Source organism: Kogia breviceps, chromosome 10 (assembly GCF_026419965.1).
Source record: "Kogia breviceps isolate mKogBre1 chromosome 10, mKogBre1 haplotype 1, whole genome shotgun sequence".
NCBI classification, from domain to species: Eukaryota; Metazoa; Chordata; class Mammalia; order Artiodactyla; family Physeteridae; genus Kogia; species Kogia breviceps.
In genome coordinates, this window is record NC_081319.1 from 6,872,883 (window position 1) to 6,890,977 (window position 18,095).

The 18,095-nt window shown below is 55.1% G+C and overlaps 1 protein-coding gene across 12 annotated transcripts in view; it reads left to right on the top strand.

Annotated features, from left to right (window-relative positions):
* Positions 1-18,095, top strand: part of ATP2B2 (ATPase plasma membrane Ca2+ transporting 2) — a 373,485-nt gene that overhangs the window by 212,196 nt on the left and 143,194 nt on the right. Inside the window, exon 1 of one of the 12 annotated variants that reach the window (XM_067043445.1) lies at positions 89-218. The exons of 10 other annotated variants lie outside the window; for them this stretch is intronic. The gene's annotated coding sequence lies outside the window, so the exon portion shown is untranslated. Of the gene's footprint in view, positions 1-88; positions 219-18,095 lie in introns of those variants that run through there. One more of the 12 variants, XM_067043449.1, reaches the window with a different exon arrangement.

Genomic DNA, 18,095 nt, shown 5'->3' on the forward strand with positions numbered 1-18,095 from the left:
TCCCCGGAGACTGCATTTTGCCAGGCGAGATGCTCTCCTAGAAGCCGGCGCCGGCGCCTCCCCCCCCGCCCCCCCTCCCTCCTCGGGCAGGATGGTACAGTCTGCAGAGGGACCCGGGCACGCTGGCTGGGCTCAGCCGCGGCACCAGCTGCCGCACCGAGATTACGGGGCTGCCCGCCTGGAAACCGTGCCGGATTTGTGGCGATTTTCATAGCCAAGTAAGTACCGGCATCCCCCAGCATGAGAAATAAAAAATAAAAAGCGCCCCACTCCGCTCTCCCCTTCCTCCCTCACCCATTTTATTTTGTTTCATTTCATTTGGGTTTTTTCAGTGCTGATGGTGGTGGCGGCGGCAGCGGGCGGAGGGGGGGGCCGGGGGGGAGCCAGGCTTGTTTATCTGACAGCAGCTGAGGCTGCATTGGGAGCCGCCGCTGAGGGAGGCACTAGTGTGAGGGTCCGTGTGTTGGGGGGAGGGCTGGGCCGCTGGGGACACGGGCAGGGGGGTCTCGGACAGGCGGATACCCGGGATCTCAGGCAGATCCCGGCAGCCTCTGGACAGCAAATGCCCCTAATGGATGTTACGCAAGGGCCGGCCAGCCGACGGTGCGGGGCAAGGTTTTTTTCCCTCTGAGCTGCGTCCCAGGGAAACAGAGGACCCGAGGGTGCCCCCTGCCCACTGCGGCCAGAGTCCCAGGAAGGAGGCAGAGGGAGGCCCCCGTGGAGGGTCCCCTTGGTGGGGTGGGCTGCTGTGTGCCCCGGACACCGGGTCAGGCCAGCCAGGGTGTGTGGTGGCATGGACAAGTCCCCCGGTCCCTGAGATGGCCAGGAGAGAGGCAGGAGCGGGATGGCCGGGCCATTTTGGAGCGGTCATGCTGGGTGGTGGAGTTGGCACTTTCTCCCCAAAGCCCCGTTCCTCTGCCAGCCTCGGTGGCCTCTGGCTGAGCCCTAGGCACCTGGGGCTCCTCCCTGCTCCCTGGCCAGGGTCAAGATTGGGAAATCCAGCAGGGAGCCTCTGCACTCCCCAAGAGCCTCTGCACTCCCCCCTTTCTAGCCAAGTGGCCGTTCCACGCCACGGCTGTCCTCTGCTCACCCAGGTCATGTGGGGAGGGGTCTCTGTGGCCGGCCTGCCCCAGTCAGGCAAGAGCCCCGGGGATCTGGGGGCCTCCACCCAGAGACCCAGCCTGGCTCGACCTTCAGAAGGGTAAGTGAGCAGCAGGCCGGACCAGCAGAGGGTCTTGGTGTGACCCTGGGCCCCCCTTGCCTGGCACAGACGGGCTCCTTTCTTCGCCTGCATTCCTCTCCAAATCGCTGGGAGGAGGCAGCGCTGATGTTTGGGGCATTTCCAGGAGCGGCGGGCGCCCTCCGGAGAAATTCTGCTTTGACGTGTGCAGTACAAGGGGGCTTGGAGCACAGGCCTTGGGGGCCTCCGCCTGTTAAGTTCGTTGAAGGAGCAGTGGCAGGGAGGGGGCTACAGCTCTGGGGGAACCCTGCTGGCAGGGTCCAGGGAAGAGGCTGATGGCCCATATTATTTAGCCACCTTTGTACCCCCAGTCCCGTTCTCATCAAGGCATATATACATCCACAGATGTGCACAGGTGCACATGTACAAATATAGTACACAGAGTAGTGCATCGTGTATGTTCAAATCACACACACACAAACGGCGTGCCCATGCCCTCAGATACACCCATCACATGTGAATACAGCTCACATTCCCGAATACCAGTGCTCACCTGCAAAATACAGCATGTACACGAATGCAGCATGCACATGCACACACACACACACACACACATACCTGTGAATGCAGCATGCCCGCACATGCATGTAGCACCAACACAGGAATGCAGTAGGCTGACCGTGGGTGAATCGGCCTGCACGCCGCGGTGCCCTGCAGCAGCCGCAAATGTGGCACGTGTCCATGTGAGGGCTGGCCCCTGTGAAAGTGACAAGCACACACATGTGGTGTCCTGAGTGCCATCTGCATGCCTGTCTGTGCACTGGCAGACACACAGCCTGCTGGAATGTGCCCACAGGTGAATGTAGGTTGCACAGGTACAAAGACAGCCCAGGCATACAGATGCAGCACCTCTGCAGGTGCTGTGTGCGCACACCCGCCCCTCAGCAGCTAGGCATCCTCCATGGGAGTGAAGGTGCCTCTCTGGGCGCTGGGGAGAGGCTTGCGTCTCAGGGACTGCCTGTGGGGACAGAGGGACACCTGCTCCCACACAGGCCTAAGGGGAGGGCCAGGCTTCATTCCCAGGAAGCCATGATTGGGCTCAGCAAGGCCGTCTTGGGTTATTGATGTTCTGCAGAGAGGGCTGCCTGGAGTTGGAAAGGAAACAGAGGAGGGGGCGGGGGCTACTGCCCACTAGGGCAGACCAGCTACAGGTCTAGAGGCAGCTCCAGACCACCAGGAACCCGGACTAGCCCCACCACCCCCTTCTCTGGCACCAGAAAACCGGCACACGGCTGTCGGGTCTCGGAAAGCTGGGGCCCGGGATGCCTCCAGCAGCCTCCAAAGTCCTCTTCAAACCGAAGGTCAGAAAAGCTGCCCGTGGCTGGTCCCTTCCTGCTGTTTTCCCACTACCCCCACCCCACTTCTCCCTGCCCAGCACAGGTGAGGGTGAAGGGACGGAGGTAGATAATAATAAGACCTCTAGCATTCACTGAGCTAATGACTCTGCGTGCGTCGCTTCAGTGGGGCCTCTCATAGCCTTGTTATTCTCACGCCACAAATGAGGAAGCTGCGCAGAGAAGTGAAGACACTTACCCAAGGTCACACAGCTGGAACATGTCAGAGATGGGATGGAAGCCAGACCGTCAGGCTCCCTGCCTGCCCTCCTGGACCCTCTCCTCCTTTCCCCTCCTGTGTGAGGCCAGCTCCAATTTGGGGTGCCAACTTCTTGAGCACCAGTAGGCCAAGAACTTAGGATTTGGGGGTGAGGCTCCAAGAAAGGGTCCAGAGGGTCTCCTGTGGGTGAAGGCAGAGCCCTCCCCAGGCAGGCGTGGCCTTGTCCTAGGCAGCCGGACAGTTCTGCCACCCCATGACCCCATGGAATTGACAGCACCTAGAAAGCCAAGCAGACTGTGCGCTCTAAAGTTCCCTGGCCCAGACCCCATGAGCAGAGGGAAACTGAGGCCCAGCCAGGGGAAGGGACTTGTCCAAGGTCATACTGTATTCTAGGGAGAGTGGGGAGTCTTGCTAGCCCGTCTCAGGTCCGAGGCATGCAGCAGCAAAGGCCTATTTGGGCTCCTGGTTTCCCCCAGATGTTTGAGTCCAAGTTAAAAGGATGCTTACGTCAGACGCAGGCTCTGCTCCTGGCCAGCTGTGTGACCTTGGGCAAGTCGCGTTGTCTCTCTGCTCCTCAATGTCCTCGTGTGTGGCCAGGGTAGACCTGTCCCTGCCCTGCCTTAGCCCACAGTGGCCGGGGCCCTGGACTCCCGTGGAGGACACTGAACAGAGCTGTGACTGGCGTCAGGGCTGGGAGCCAGGGCAGGAGAGCACCTTGCTGCTGCGAGATCAGCCAAGGTCAGGAGGCGGAGCAAGGATGGGAACTTCTAGGTCGCTGAGTCTCAAGCGTGACCGCGCTTAAGAAATCACCTGGTGGGGGCAGATTTCTGGGTCTCCCAGTAAGTCAGGAGGTCCTGGGGGCTCCCTTTTCACGGGAGCCCCAGCGTTCTCATCTCTATGGCTCTGTGCCTTGGGGGAGCCGAGGTGCATGATGGGGGGGGGGACCTGGGCATCATGCTGTTCCCCTGCCATTGCCACATCTGGGGAAACTGAGGGTGCCTGGCAAGTTGGTGCCGGAGGGAGACTGAAACTCGGGTCTCCAGCCCTCCAGTTCCCCGTCCCACCCCCAGCCCCTGGCTTCAGCCTGCACGGTTAAATCAGGCCCTTCTGGGAGCGGGGCAACCTTCACATCCAGTGTGGCTTGGATGAGGTGTCCAAAGAGAGTCACTGGGCCTTGGCCCTGGGTCCTGGTGGTGCCTCTCCCCAGCCGTCTGACAGTGGGGGACACGTAAACCTCAGTCTGCCCTTCTCTAGAAGGGGGATAGATTTAGGGCAGAGCTGCTTAATTAAAATTAAGAAATAGCTGGCACATAGTAGTGCATGGTCAAGGTTGGGGCCATGGGAGAGCCTGAGGTACAGACTCTGACTCCTCTCAGCCTCCCTTAGCTCCCAAAGGGCTGCAGTGGAGGTGTCTGAGGTGCAGGATCTGGGGGCCACGTGCACACACACGCTATAGGGGGTGGACAGGTCCCTCCCCCAACCCTGCCTGGAGCACACAGTGCAATGTGGGAGGCAGGGGTGGGTGTCCTGCCTGGAATCTAGGAGCCCCCCAGCCCACCCTGCACTTTTCAAAGCCAGAACATTGAACCTGCAGTAATTCATTTCTGTGTCCCCGTAGGAACCTCAAAACAAAATACTCTGGGAGAATGTCCCCCTGGCTGGAGGCAACTGGATGTCTGGCTTTACCCCTCATTAAGAGCTGGAAGTAGGTGGAGATGGCAAGGCCCTGGTGTTCCACGTGGTTGGGTGGAGCCTCAGTTTACCCATCTGTAGAATGGATGACAATGGTACCCACTTCTCAGGCCGTGGTGAGGGGCAAGTGGAAGAGTGCTAGGTTCAGGGTGTGGCCCATGTTTATGGCTTAGTGAATGGAAGGCGTCGAGATTGAGAATCAGAAGGTGTGAGCTTAGAACCTACCTCTGCTGCTTAAGAGTGCCCTTGTGTCAGCCCCTTTACCTCTTCAAGCCTTAGTTTTGCATGTGTACAACGAGACTGTGTTTCCCAGGCTGCCTACTACATAGGACTGCGGTACGACAACAATAAAAATAGGTGACGCTTTCAACGTCTCTTGAGAACCTGCCATGTGCCAGGTGATGTGCTAAGGGCTTCACCCTGGTCTCCAGGTGTTAGAATCATCATGCACAATCCAGGAAACCTCTGCGGGGTCAGATGCAGGGCGAGATGGCTGGGCCTGATGGGGCCAAGGCGAGGGACACCAAGGCTGGGGTTCCTGAGGCTGCAGAGACCGCTGGGTGTAGGGGAGACGGCCTTGGTCTGAGGGTCAGGTGACCTGGTTTCCAGGCCCACCTCAGGCACTGGCAGGTGGCCTTGGGCAGACTGTATCAGAGCCCTGGTCCCATGCTCTCCCCTTGAAGGAAGGGACAGTGATCCTGCCCGCTTCGTGTCCGCAGTGGGAGCACATTCTCCTGCCCTTAGGCCCTTAGGGTAAAGGGTCTGAGCCACTGCAAGTCAGAGGCATTAACAACTGCAGTAGTTACAGCTGCTGTGTGTGTTTCCTGCGGTCACCGTAACAAATGACCACAAACTGAGCGGCTTAAAACAGCTGAAATTTATTTTCTCACAGTTCTGGAGGCCGGATGTCTGAATGCAAGATGTTGGCAAGGCCAGTTCCTTCTGGAGGCCCTGAGGGAGAATCCACCCTCTGCCTCTCTCCCAGCTTCTGGTGGTGCCAGCGATCCGTGGCGTTCCTTGGCTTGAAGCTGCATCACTCCATCTCGAGTCCATCTTCACTTCACCCTCTGTGTCTCCTCTTTTTATCAGGACACCAGTCGTTGGATTTAGGGCCCACCTGAAATCCAGGATGACTGAGATCTTTAACTAATTACGTATACAAAGACCCTATTTCCAAATATGGGCACATTCTGAGGTGCCGGGTAGATGTGAATTTGGGGAGACGCTATGCAACCCGTTACAGTCGTGATTGTAGTCAGCCTTCATATCTGCAGTTGTGGAGCCCACGGATGCGGAAGGTCCCCTGGAAGGGGCTGGAGCATCCCCGAAGTTTGGTATTTGCAGGGGGTCTTGGGACGACTGTATTTATTGAGTATTTACTGCTAGTAAGCCCTTTGCACGGTGCCGCGTTTCCTCACTATCATCCATTTTACAGACAAAGAAACCAAGGCCTGGGGGATTAAGAGGTGCCCAAGTCACACGGCAAGCGGGAGCAGAGCTGGCATTGAACCCAGGTCTCTGGTGTGCTTTCTCCTTTCTACCTTTCTGGAGCTGCATGGGGGCTGCCCACAGCCAGGAACCCACGGGGTGGGACCTCCAGCCAGCCTTGTGTTCACCCAGGGCCTGCGGGGCTCCTGGGCCCCAGAGAGAAGAGCTGAGGACGGACAGGGCAGCCCCGGGGGCATCAGTGAGCCCCGCTGGCCCCAGGAGACCAGTGTGGGGCAGAGGGTTGAGAGCCCACAGTCCCTTCTTATCTGCTACTTATTCTCTGTGAACCTCAGTGTTCTCATCTGGAGAATGGGGACAGCAACACCACCTCGTGGGGTGATTGGCAAGTTCTAAAATGCTAATCATCATAGTCGTCACTGATAGCTAAAATGTATACAAAAGCACTTGGCAAATTTTTTAAGTTTAATGTGTGGGAGGGTAATTGCTTATTCCAAGCCACATCCTAACGAGTGGCTCCATGAAATAGCTGTGTGTGGGTGAACTAGTGTCCTAACCTCAGTTCACTCCTCCATTAAAGGGGGTAACATTAGTACTCACCTTCTTTGGTGCTGTGAGAGGCAAACGGGATTCAAGTAAAGTGCCTTGCCTGGGGTTATGTTCCAGTTGAAGGCCCAGGGGGCATTTCCTCACCTGTAAGATGGGGGTAATAATAGTGTTGTTATTATCATACTATTACTTGTGTGAGAATTTGGTGAAGTAATGCAGAGGAAGCACTTGGCTCAGGGCCTGCCCAGAGATCGATGTTAAAGTGTCCTCCTCTCGTGCCATTAGAAAGACTTGAATTGAAATCCTAATGCCAGGGTTTACTGCTGTGTGACCTTGAGTCAGTAGCTTTGCCTCTCTGAGCTTGGCATCCTGACATGTAAAGTGGGATTAAAGAAACCTGTCTCACAAGATAGTGTATGTGACATGATGGACAGAAAACTGTCACAGGTGGAGCCCCAATCATGTCAGACCTTTGACATTGTTGAATTTCTGTCCTGCTTCTGGGGAAAGACCCCCAGAGGACTTTCTTAAAGATGTCCTCAGAAGGGGCAAATCCTAGTCAAAGGGGTGGGGTGGATTCGATTTTCAAAGACCCAGAGAAGTCATGCTGTAGTGGAGCTTGGGGTTGGAAGAGCTTGTGGGAGGAAGCTGTGAATGGATGACCCCGTTTTGGGTCCAAGAGCCATGTAGCTTCCAAGGAAAGAAGCAGGTCGCTCGTGCCACCACGAGGGAAGTTGTCTATGAAGTGGTGGCCTCCACACTGGCCCGGGCAGCTCCACCCATCCATGCCTGGCTGCCTGGGGTCTCCACTGCAGGGGCCGTGGGGAGTTTCGTGCAGAGGAGCCGCTCCGGCCTGGTGCCCGATACCCCTGCCTCGCTGGGCTGAGTGCCGGCTCCAGGGTGGCTCGGGAGCTGAGCTGTCACCGCATTCTGTCGAGGCCATGGCGGAGAGGAGGATCCCTGGGAAGCTGTTTGGGAAACAAGGGGCTCTGGGCTCCAGCTGGCTGATTCTTCTCCGCATCCTAAATGTGCTGGGGGCAGGGGGCACGTCCCACGTGGCCTGACTGAGCAGTGATGTAAATGGTGGTTCAGGACCAAGTCTGGGCCCAGCCAACCCAGCCTCAAACCTGAGGCCCGAGCCCTGACCAGCTGTGTGTCTTTCATCTCTGAGCCTCAGTTCCCACAGCTGTAAAATGCGAGTAATAACGTGCCTATTTTGTAGGGTGCGGTGATTAAAGCTGAATCGCGTGGATTCCCAATGCACGATTTGACATATATCTGAATCAGGGTGCCTGTTACACCTGATGGCATATCATAGGAGACCCAGCCATGCCTTTCTCTTTCTTAACGACACATAAAGTAGCGATGCGTCTTAGAGTGGATGCACCTTAGATTCCGTGAAATATGGTAAGTAAGATAAAACCTATAGAGGACTTAGGGCCACCAGGCTGGTGGGAACAAACCCGTCTCCCACCTGCGTCCCCAGCTCAGTCACAGTGGGATCTCGGGCATTTCTGTGCATCTCATAGGTGCTTTCACTTCCTCTTCTGAAACAATGGGCATGAGAATCCTGGCCTCCCAGCCCTGTTGTGAGAAGTTAGCAAGCTCGTGTGTATCACACGCCCAGCAGAGTACCCATATGCAGTAGGCGCCTAATCACTGGCGTTCCAAAGGGAACAACAAAGATGGTAGTACAGGGAGGAGTTTAAAGCACAGACTCTGGGATTCCAACTCCTGCTCCACCACTTTCTTGCCAGGTGACCTTGTGCCAGTTTCTTAACTTCTCTGCGCCTTAGTCCCCCCCATCTGTACAATGGAGATAACAGAAGTATCCAGTTCATACGATTGCTATGAGAATTAAATACACTTAAAGTGCCTAGAGCAGCGCTTGACAGAAGTGTAAGCAGTTATTATTTAATGAGCTCCTAATGAGTCTCTTCTAGTTCCATAAATAGAGCTAAAATGGACACTGGGCTCACTAAAGTAATAACGAGACAGACTGCACCCATTTTATAGATGGGGCAGCTGAGGCCCAAACTGCACATTGGTTTGCCCGAGGTCACACAGCTGGCCCTCCCCAGGGCTGGAACCTCACCCCAGCATCCAGGCCCGTGTCAGTCTGGGACTCTGTGATTCTTACGGAGAAGGGAGTTCTTGCCAGGGGAGGAAGGCTCTCGAGAAGAAGCTGCAGCCAGATGCAGTATCTGCTGGGTTGGGGTTCTCATCAGAAGTGGTTTGCTTCTTCCTGTACGTTTCTGCCCGTTCGCCGCAGCACAGGTGAAGGGGCTGAGCTGGGCTGGGCCCAAGGTCAGCAGGGCCTGCCAACCACCGTGCCAGTCTACCTGCCAGCACTTCCTGGCCTCCAAGTGCCTTCTCGGTGGTTGCTGCAGAGTTGACGCAGCAAAACTCCCTCCTGGAGGGAGCAAAAGCCCCGCTGGCCAGCTGGTCCAGACACCGAGCAGCGCCAGGGCCGCCCCAGGATGGATTGGGATGGGAGAGGAGGAGCAGAGACCTGGGTGCAGCTTGGCCTTGACAAACACTCCAAGTAACCTAGGGCTTGTCACGGTCCCTCCCTGGGCACCAGTTTCCCATCTTTGAAACGAGGACTTTGGAGCCAGATGGGCCCCCTGGGACTTCAGATGTCTAAGATTCGGAATTTCCCAAGCATTGCTGATAGTCAAGGTCAGGGGGAAGGGACAGGGTTGGAGTGAAAGAGCTTGTGGCTATGTGTGCACATCAATACGGATCTCGGGTTGGGGTCCGTGGGAGCAAGCCTGAGACAGCAGTAGCTCCTTTTCATCCCAGGACGATTCCTCAAGAGGAGGAGGTAGGCAGAAGGTATAACAGCCCAGCAGCTGGGGTACGGGTGCTACAGGCCGGCGAGGGGGACCTGGGCGGGGCACCGACAGTGGCCGTGTGGTCATGTGTATTTGCAACGCAGAGGTTGCTGAGAACCAGCGTCTTCCTAGCAACTATCTGAAGGCAGGAGATTAAGAGCTCTTTAGGCCACCTCTAAATTTATCAACTTACATGACTCACTTCGGATTAAAACGAGGCCCTTCTCCCCATCCCACCCCCAGCCAATTTCGGGTTTCCAAACTCAGAGGATCTTGAAAAGGGAAGAGAATAGAAATCAATAAAACCAATATTGGCTGAGTACTTCAGCGTGTGTCAGGCCATGTGCAGCGCCCGGTCGAAGGTGGTAGGTGATGACAGATGCCCAGCTGGGGGCTGGACCATGAATAGCTCCTATGCCCAAGGCTTGGCCTCTCCAACCACAGTCTTTGGACCTCACTGGAACTCAGTTTCCTCATCTTTGAAATGGGGCCAGTGCAGGGAGGAGCCGGTGGCCGTGGCCACCCCACTCTCAGGCAGTGGTAATAGAATTAAGAGTGGCTGGGTGTTGGGGTGCAGGCTGTTTGTGGCTGTTTCTCTGCCGTCTCAGAGGCTGGAGTCTGCACAGAAGTCCTCAGGGGGAGGGAATTCCAGCAGCCTCCCTCAGCCTGGGACTTCCAAAAGCTTCTCCCGGGAATCTCTGAACTCCAGAGTCAGACCTCGACAGTGGGACTGCGGCAGCTGAAGGTGAATGCAGGCGGTGCTGGTGCTGAATGGTGACCGGTGAGCCTTCACCTGGTGGCCTCCCCAAGCCTCACCGCAGCCTTCACGGTAACCGGATTAACGATAAGAGTGTCACTGACCAAGGGCTTCTGTGTGCAGCTCTGTCCGCGCATGCGTCCCTTCACCCCTCTTGGCCGCGACTGGACCCCTTTACAGAGGAGGACACCCAGCCTGGGGGAAGTGCGGTGGCTCAGGCCAGCTCTCCCGGCTGGGAAGGGCATCTCTGGGGGGAAGCCGACTCCCCTGCCCCCATCACCCTTCTGTGTGCACTGGACTCAAGGGGAGACCGAGGCCCAGACCAGAATCGCCCAGGGTCGCCCAGTGAGAGCCCAGAAGGCCAGGACTCTGTCCGTGGTACCGGCTGCCACCCCCAAAGGTTATGTGCTGCCCCAGCCCTCCAGGGGAAGTGGCGAGGCCTCAGGCCAGACATCAAGCCAGGAGCAGGGCCATTCACACCTGGCCCATTTGCCCAACACAGCTGCCCACGGGCACAGGGGACGTTCAGGAGACCCTGAAGGCGGACACCTCGGCAACAACAGGCCTAGACCCCAGGAATCGAGCATGTCCTGCTCTTCATTATCGCCCCCCTAAAGACACTCGGTAACCCTGGTAGGGTCGGAGCCACACTGGGTCCACATTTGGGCAAGAGGGTTGACTACATTTCTTAAGCGCCTACTAGGCACCGTTGAGCAAACTGTAGTTCAAACCCCAGCTTTGCCACTGACAAGCTGTGTGCCCCTGGGTGAGTTGTTCCTTTCTGAGCCTCATGTGTTTCACCTCTAAAATGGGAGAAACGACTGCAGCTGTTGTGGAGATGAGGTGAGGCGTGAGTCAAAGGCTCTGTGCGTCCCCTGCCCGGTGCCTCCTAGCTAATGTGGTTATCGCCCCGGCTAGCAACGCGTGGTTCTCATATGCATCCTGCAAAGAAGGTATTCTCATCCTCACTTTGCAGACCAGACACAGGTCCCTCAGAGATGTCCAGGGACTCCCCTGGTCTCACAGGTCAGCAACAGAGCCGTGAGTGGGAGCTGGTCAGTTCACATGCTTTGAGGGGCTTGTTGACGTATTCTTGAAGCCTCAGAAGGCAGCCAGGGGCACTGTCGAGAGAGGGTTTTCTCTGCCAGAATGTAGGATTGTGGGATCCTAGGTAGAGGAGACAGCCCAGGTCAGTGGTTAAGAGTGGACTCTGGAGTCTGAGAACTTGGGCTCGATTCCCAGTCGTAATCCTTCCGTGCCGTGTGACCTTGAGCAAGTGACTTAACCTCTCTGAGCCTCAGTCGCCTTACCTGCAAAATGGGAGTAAATCGTAGCACCAACTTCATAGTGTTCTTGTGCCGATTAAATGAGTTAATAGGTGTAAAGTGCTTAGAACAGTGCCTGACACAAAGGAAGCTCTATGAAGTATCAGCTGTTTATTATTAATCATAGAATCAGAATGGGCAGGGTAGCCAGGCCCGACCCTTCTCTCCCTGGGTCTTGCCCCAGCCTCCTCCACAGCCCCGTATGGCCGCCAGTGCAGGGGGCCCTTCTCAGAATGTCCATCTGGCCGACCACTCTCTCGGCAAGGCCATCAGTGTTCCTGTTGCCAAGCAGATAGAGCTCAGGCTCCTTGGCCCCCATTCGGTGCACCCATGATTTATACCCCACCTACCCTTCCAGCACCTTCCTCCAGCTTCACCTTCATACTACTTCTCCCTCATCAGTTATTTCATCCACTAAGTTTGTCAGGACTTTAGTCATTCAATACAAATTGGAGTGCAGCTCCTGTTCCCACTGACCCTTTCCCCACCTCTGAGCCTTTGCCCAGGCTGTGCCCATCCATGAATACCCTTTAGCCATCCTTCAACCCCACTTAAATGCCTCCTTCTGCAGGAAGACTTCCTGCCTCTCCCTTTATTGTAAGCTCTCGGTGGCAGGCCCTGGACCTCTGGAGTCGTGCCTCAGCTGATGAGTCTTGTTTGTTTTCATCTTTGTGTTTGTCAGAGATTTCATTAGAACATTGTTGAATAAACACATGTGGAATAAGTGAAAGGATGACCTTCCTCACTGGTCCCCCATATCTTCTCTTGCTCCCCCTAAATCATCTGTTTTCCCTAAGTGGCCAGATGGATCCTTTTAATAAGATAAATCAGATTGTGGTGCTTTCTGCTTAAAACTCTGCAGTGCTCCCCATGCTGCACAGGATAAAACCCAGACTCCTTCCATGGCCTATATGCCCCTCACTACACCCCTCTCTCCTCACTCGTCTCCTCTAGCTTACTGGTGTTCTCTCCATTCCTCAAACTTTTCAGCCTCTTTCCTGCCTCAGGGCCTTTGCACATGCTGTTTCCCCATCTAGACTGTTTTTCCCCCTTCGCTTTATATTATAGGTTCCTTCTCATAGGTCACCGTTGAGGTCCTCCCTGATCTATTTAAAAGAATTTTCCCTGTCACAGCAGTTGTTTTTCAAAAGCATTTATCACAATTGACATCCTTTTCAGTATTTATTCTCTTATTTGTTGTCCGTCTACCCTCTAGACAACCAGCTCCTTGAGGACAGTACCATTCAGTGTTGTATTCAAGGGCCTAGATCAGGGGAGGGTTTCTGTTTTGTGAGGCTGTGAAGGGCAAAGCAGTGTCCTTCCTCAATGTCACACTTGACCCTGTATATACAAGATGAAGAGAAATGATTCTGGGGGTTGCCTGGGAACCCGATGCTCACCCTACCTGCCTCTAGTAGACCTCGTATGGAGGGACCAGAGAGGGAGAGAGTGGGTGAGGGGGTGCAGCCCTAAACAAGACAAATGCAATCCATACTCTTCTCCTGTTTACGTTCTAGCTGGAGAGAGGGCAGTAAACAGACAGCCGGTCTTTAAATGGTTTAACACCAGGTAGCGGTGACCATGCAGATGCAGAGGAGGAAGGTGCAGGAGGAAGAGCCCTCGGCTATCCCATTCTCTGAGAAACTGGGCTTTGTTGCATTGTTTGTGGCTCCGCTGTGTACTTCCAGACTTGAAGAGCCCTTAATGACGAGTTTGGGGGCCAGGTGTTAATAAGAGGGAATTTCTGCTGATGAGCCTCACCCAGGACAAGCTCTGGAAAGTGATTGCCTGATGCTCACCTGCCTCCGCCTCCACAAGCCCCCAGCCTCCTCCCCCGGCAGGCAGCAGGAGCTGCCAGTTACTATGTCCCCAACCCAGGAGGTGGCTAGAAAAGAAACCAGGCAGCAACCGCTTGGAAAACCTATTCCCTTTTTATAAACTGTAGTCATTTGAATTAAAAAATAACAGCATGTTGACTGAAACAGACAGAATGATACAGAAGGGTTTATAACAAAACAACTAATTCTCCTCTCCCCACATCCCACGTTTACCTGATGTAACCATTGTCGATACCATGTTTCGTCGATTCTGGGATGCACTTTTTCCCACAGTTTCACAGCCCTGAGAAAGGGCTAAATATTGCAGCTGACAACACATTATAGTTTGTTATTTTTTAAGTATAGTTGATTTACAATATTCCGTTGGTTTCAGGTGTACAGTATAATCAGAAAAAAAAAAAAGAAAACAAACCTGAATCATGTTATAGTTTATCGGAATTGCTTTCCCTTTCTTAGTGGTCCGTAGAATCGTGGTGCGACTCAGTTTGACTTAGGTTTGACGAAATCTGGCAATTTGCTGTTTCCCTCCCTTGCTTGTATTTTCACTTACTGGTACATATACGTTCGGAGGGATTTTGTTTCTTTTCTTTGAAATCATTTTGTTCACACCCGTGGCTTTGTTACGTCCTTAGGGTGCTGTGGCCATCCTGGTGGCTCGGCAGTCTTTGAGAGACACAGAGGCTAGTGCAGGTGACAAGGGCTTGGGAGCTGCTAGCTCTGCCATTTACCAGCTGTGGTGTGCCCTCTCTGTGCCCCCAGCCCTGCACACGTGCGGCGGCCAGCACAGACTGGCACCAGGCGTGCACCCGGGGCTGGTCCTTCCCCCCTTCTCCCATGTAACCCTGAGACCCAGAGGAGGGGCAGGGAGTCTGAGCTCAAATAAAAAGGTTGGATGCAAAAGGTCGGCTAAAAAAAGCCACATGCAAACAAGGGCAGGAGGCGAAGTCAGAAAACAGGCACAAAGGTCAGAAGAAATAAAACGAAGGGAATTAACCACAAACCTGAAAAGACGCTTCTGTCACCCCCAAAGCAAATAAGCCACGTTTTTAAAAAATCAGCTGAAGCAAATAGAGACATCTGAGAGGAAGGCCACAGAGAGGCCAAGGTGATCCTCTGGACCCTGGCCCATCCCCCACCAGGGTAGGTCCAGCACCAGGAGGCCTGGAGCAGCCCGGTGCACCTATGCGCCAGGGCCCTCGGGTCCTTCCCTGCGCAGGTTTCTCCATCTGAATGCCGGTGACTGACGCGTCTATAGATGCTGCTCTCAGTGCTCTATGGGATTTATTTAATACAACATCCCTCAGGCAGTTATTATCCCCACTTTACAGGTGAGGGAATGAGGCTCTGCGACATACAGTGACCTGCCCCAGGGCACCCAGCCAGCAGGCTGGCTCCAGAGCCCCCAGCTTAACCGCGAGGCCAGCAGCCTTACGGGGCCCGAGTGCTCGGTCTAGCAGGGACACCAGTAATTGCAGATCAGTGTGCGGACAGCCCAGCGAGGGGAAGCCACAGGGATGCCGGCCCCAAAGGGGGCCTCCCGTCGTTGGAGCCGTCAAGGAGCAGCCCCAAGAGGGCCTCACGTGGCCCAATGGAAGGATAAATAAGAGCCAGCCAGCTGGAAAGAAGGCAGGAGGTGGGAAGGGTGCCCCAGGCAAAGGCACCGCCTACAGGGGCGGGGGCCACCAGCAGCAGCAGAGAGGTGGCAGGGCCAAGCCAAGGGCAGTGGGCTGACCGGTTTTAAGCTGAGGAGTGACGTGGCCAGATTGGCCCGTTTGGAAGATCCTGTGGCCCTAGTGAGGATAATGGGTTGGAGAGACGAGGCTGGGGGCTGGAGGCCCATGAGGTGGAGGCTGGACAGGCGTCTGGGCAAATAAGGGGCAGGTTCTGGGGGGAGGGGGCAGCGTGAGCTGACAAGGCTTTGGGACTTAAGAGGGCAGCCAGGGGGAGGCCACATAGAGCCCCAGCTGACATTGGGGTCACTGGGGCCATTTTTTTTTTTTTTTTTTTTTTTTTTTTTTTTTTTTTTTTGTGGTACGCGGGCCTCTCACTGTTGTGGCCTCTCCCGTTGCGGAGCTCAGGCTCCGGACGCGCAGGCCCAGCGGCCATGGCTCACGGGCCCAGCCGCTCCGCGGCATGTGGGATCTTCCCGGACCGGGGCACGAACCCGTGTCCCCCGCATCGGCAGGCGGACTCTCAACCACTGCGCCACCAGGGAAGCCCACTGGGGCCATTTAGAAAGGGATGGGGATGGCGAGAGGGGAAGCAGGTCGGGGAAAACGTCCGAATCTATTTAATGAGATCCCGGAGGGACGATAACAAACAGACATAATCGTCAGATTACGACAGATCATTGACAGAAGGAATGGGAGAGTCCTTCAGAAAATGGAAATGACTACCCATACCTAAAGGTGGAGGGCATTCCTTCAGGCCACAAACGTCAGTGCAGGGCCCACCGTGTGCCAGGCACTGGGGATGCCACACATGGTACAACAGACCCGTTCACTGCCTCGTGGTTTGCATTCGAAGGGGTGGAGACAGACAGTAAACAAAGATGCAGGCCGGTGGCATGTCAGGGAGTGGTTCCTGGATGGAGAAAAAGAAGGCAGAGGAAGGAAGATGAAGAGGGTTGTTTCAAGTATGGGGCTAGGGAAGACCCTCCCTGAGAAGGTGCCATTTGGGCAGAGACTTGAGGGAGCCCTGTGGCTGTCTGGGGGAGACGGAGCAGCCACTGCAAAGGCCCTGAGGCGGGTGCATGCTCAGTGGGTTCAAGGGGCAGTGAGGAAGACGGGGGGCGGAAGGGAGTGAGCGAGGGGAAGCGGAGGGGATGAGGTCAGGGAGGTAACAGGGCGGGGGGGTACAGCTCACGTAGGGCCACTGCGGGGACTTTGGCTTTTCCTTGGAGAGTGACAGGAACCACAGGAGGGTTCTGAACAGAAAAGGACTGGATTTGTGTGTGGAGAGCAGACTGGGGTGGGTTGATGGGGGTGAGAGGCAGGGAGACCAGGGAGGAGGCTCCACAATGAGCGCAGTGAGTGAAGACGGTGGCTTGGCCCAGGGTCGAGGCTGTGACAGTGGTGAGAAGTGATCACATTTGGGGGACGTTTTGAAGGTAGAGCAGACAGGATTTGCAGATCGATGTTTGGTGAGATAATTTTATTATAGAACTGAAGAGCTGGGTTGACCCCAGCACCTGGCACATTGTTGAGAACCTGGGAACCACTTAGTAAATGTTGGATGAAAGGATGGATGGGTGGATGGATGGGTGGGCAGGCAGAGGGACAGATGGATGGGTAGAGGGGCAGGATGCGTGAACGGGTGCAGGCAGGGAGGCAGGCCTTGAATGCCACATTAAGAAATCCAGACTTCCTCAGGGGCATTGGGAGCCACTGCAGGTTCTTGAGCAAGGGCATGACAGGACGTGAGCACTGTTGGAGGCACTGTCAGACGGTGGCACTGGGCAGTGTCCGGCACCATCTCCCAAGCTGGTAACCTCTGTGGGCACTGATGGCCGATCCTTTCCGTTTCCTGCTGTCCAACACCCCACCCTCATTCACTTATACATTACAAGTATTCTGTGAGCGTTTACTCCATGAGGGCATTCTGGGGACCTGGTGTGAATGAACCAGACGCAGTCTCTGCCCACAGGACACATTTTCACCCTCCATTGGGCCTCAGAACCAGAGACAGGATGCAGATTAGTCTTGGGGCTCAGTGGCCCACCAGCTTCGTGCTGAGAAGTGATGGGTTGCTTTCTGTCCTTCCCAGAGACCTTGACTTTCTGCCGCCTCAGTGGAGACCCTCCAGTAAGCCAGGCAAGACCTTATGACTGGTCTTGGAACCCTAGGGACCCCTAGCATCCTCCTTCTAGCTTGGGGTTTTCTTGTTTGGGATTTTTGTTCTTTGGTTTCATCTGAGGATTTTGTGTGTGTGTGTGTGTGTGTGTGTGTGTGTGTGTGTGTGTGTACATGTGCACACTTGCTTGGGAGGAAAGACTGCTGGCAATGGGTAAAGGTAAAGGGACCAGTGTGCATTTAATGCCCACTGTGTTTCAGGCTCATTACATATTTGTTCACTTAACAAATATTTCTTGAACTGTCGCTACGTGCCAGGCACTGTTTGAGGCAGTAGGAATACAGTGGTGAACAAGACAGGTCTCACTAATAAATAAAATAAATAATTCCAGGCAGTGGTGAGTGTTACAGAGAAAATTAACAGAGCAATAGAAGGGGCCGCCTGTGACAGCGTGAGTAGGATGGTCAGGGAGGCCCTCCCCTAGGAGGTGACATTTGAGATGATAAGTGGCATGGCTTGTGGGGGAAGAGTAATCCCAGCGAAGGAGCCAGAATGTGCAAAGGCCCTGAGGTGGGAACGAGTGAGGCGTGTTCAGAGATCGAGGCCATTGTGGCTGCTGTCGAGTGTTCAGAAGGGAGAGAAGTGGATGAGGCAGAAGAAGCGATAAGGGCCCAGATCGTGGGGGCTTTATGGGTCATGGAATGATGTTTGGATTTGATCCTGACCCTGAAGGGTCTCAAGCAGGGGTGAGACACACACGCAGCCCCCTTTGGCTGCTATGTGGAAAAGGGATTGTCATCTCATTCATTCCTTGCGACAGTTCTGGGCAGTTGATGAGGAAATTCCCACTTCACAGATAGAGAAACTGAGTTGCACAGGTAGTAAGTGACAGAGCAGGGTTTGAACCCATATCTGCATGACCAAGTCCTGCACATGATCGTGGGCAGCCACGGAAGGACCCCGGACCGGGAAATGGCGTGGTGCAGGTCGGGTTGCAGGATGCTGACGTGGCCATTGACCGGTTAGGGGCCTCTGGTTTGGCCCCTGCCCTGGGTGCCTCTGTGC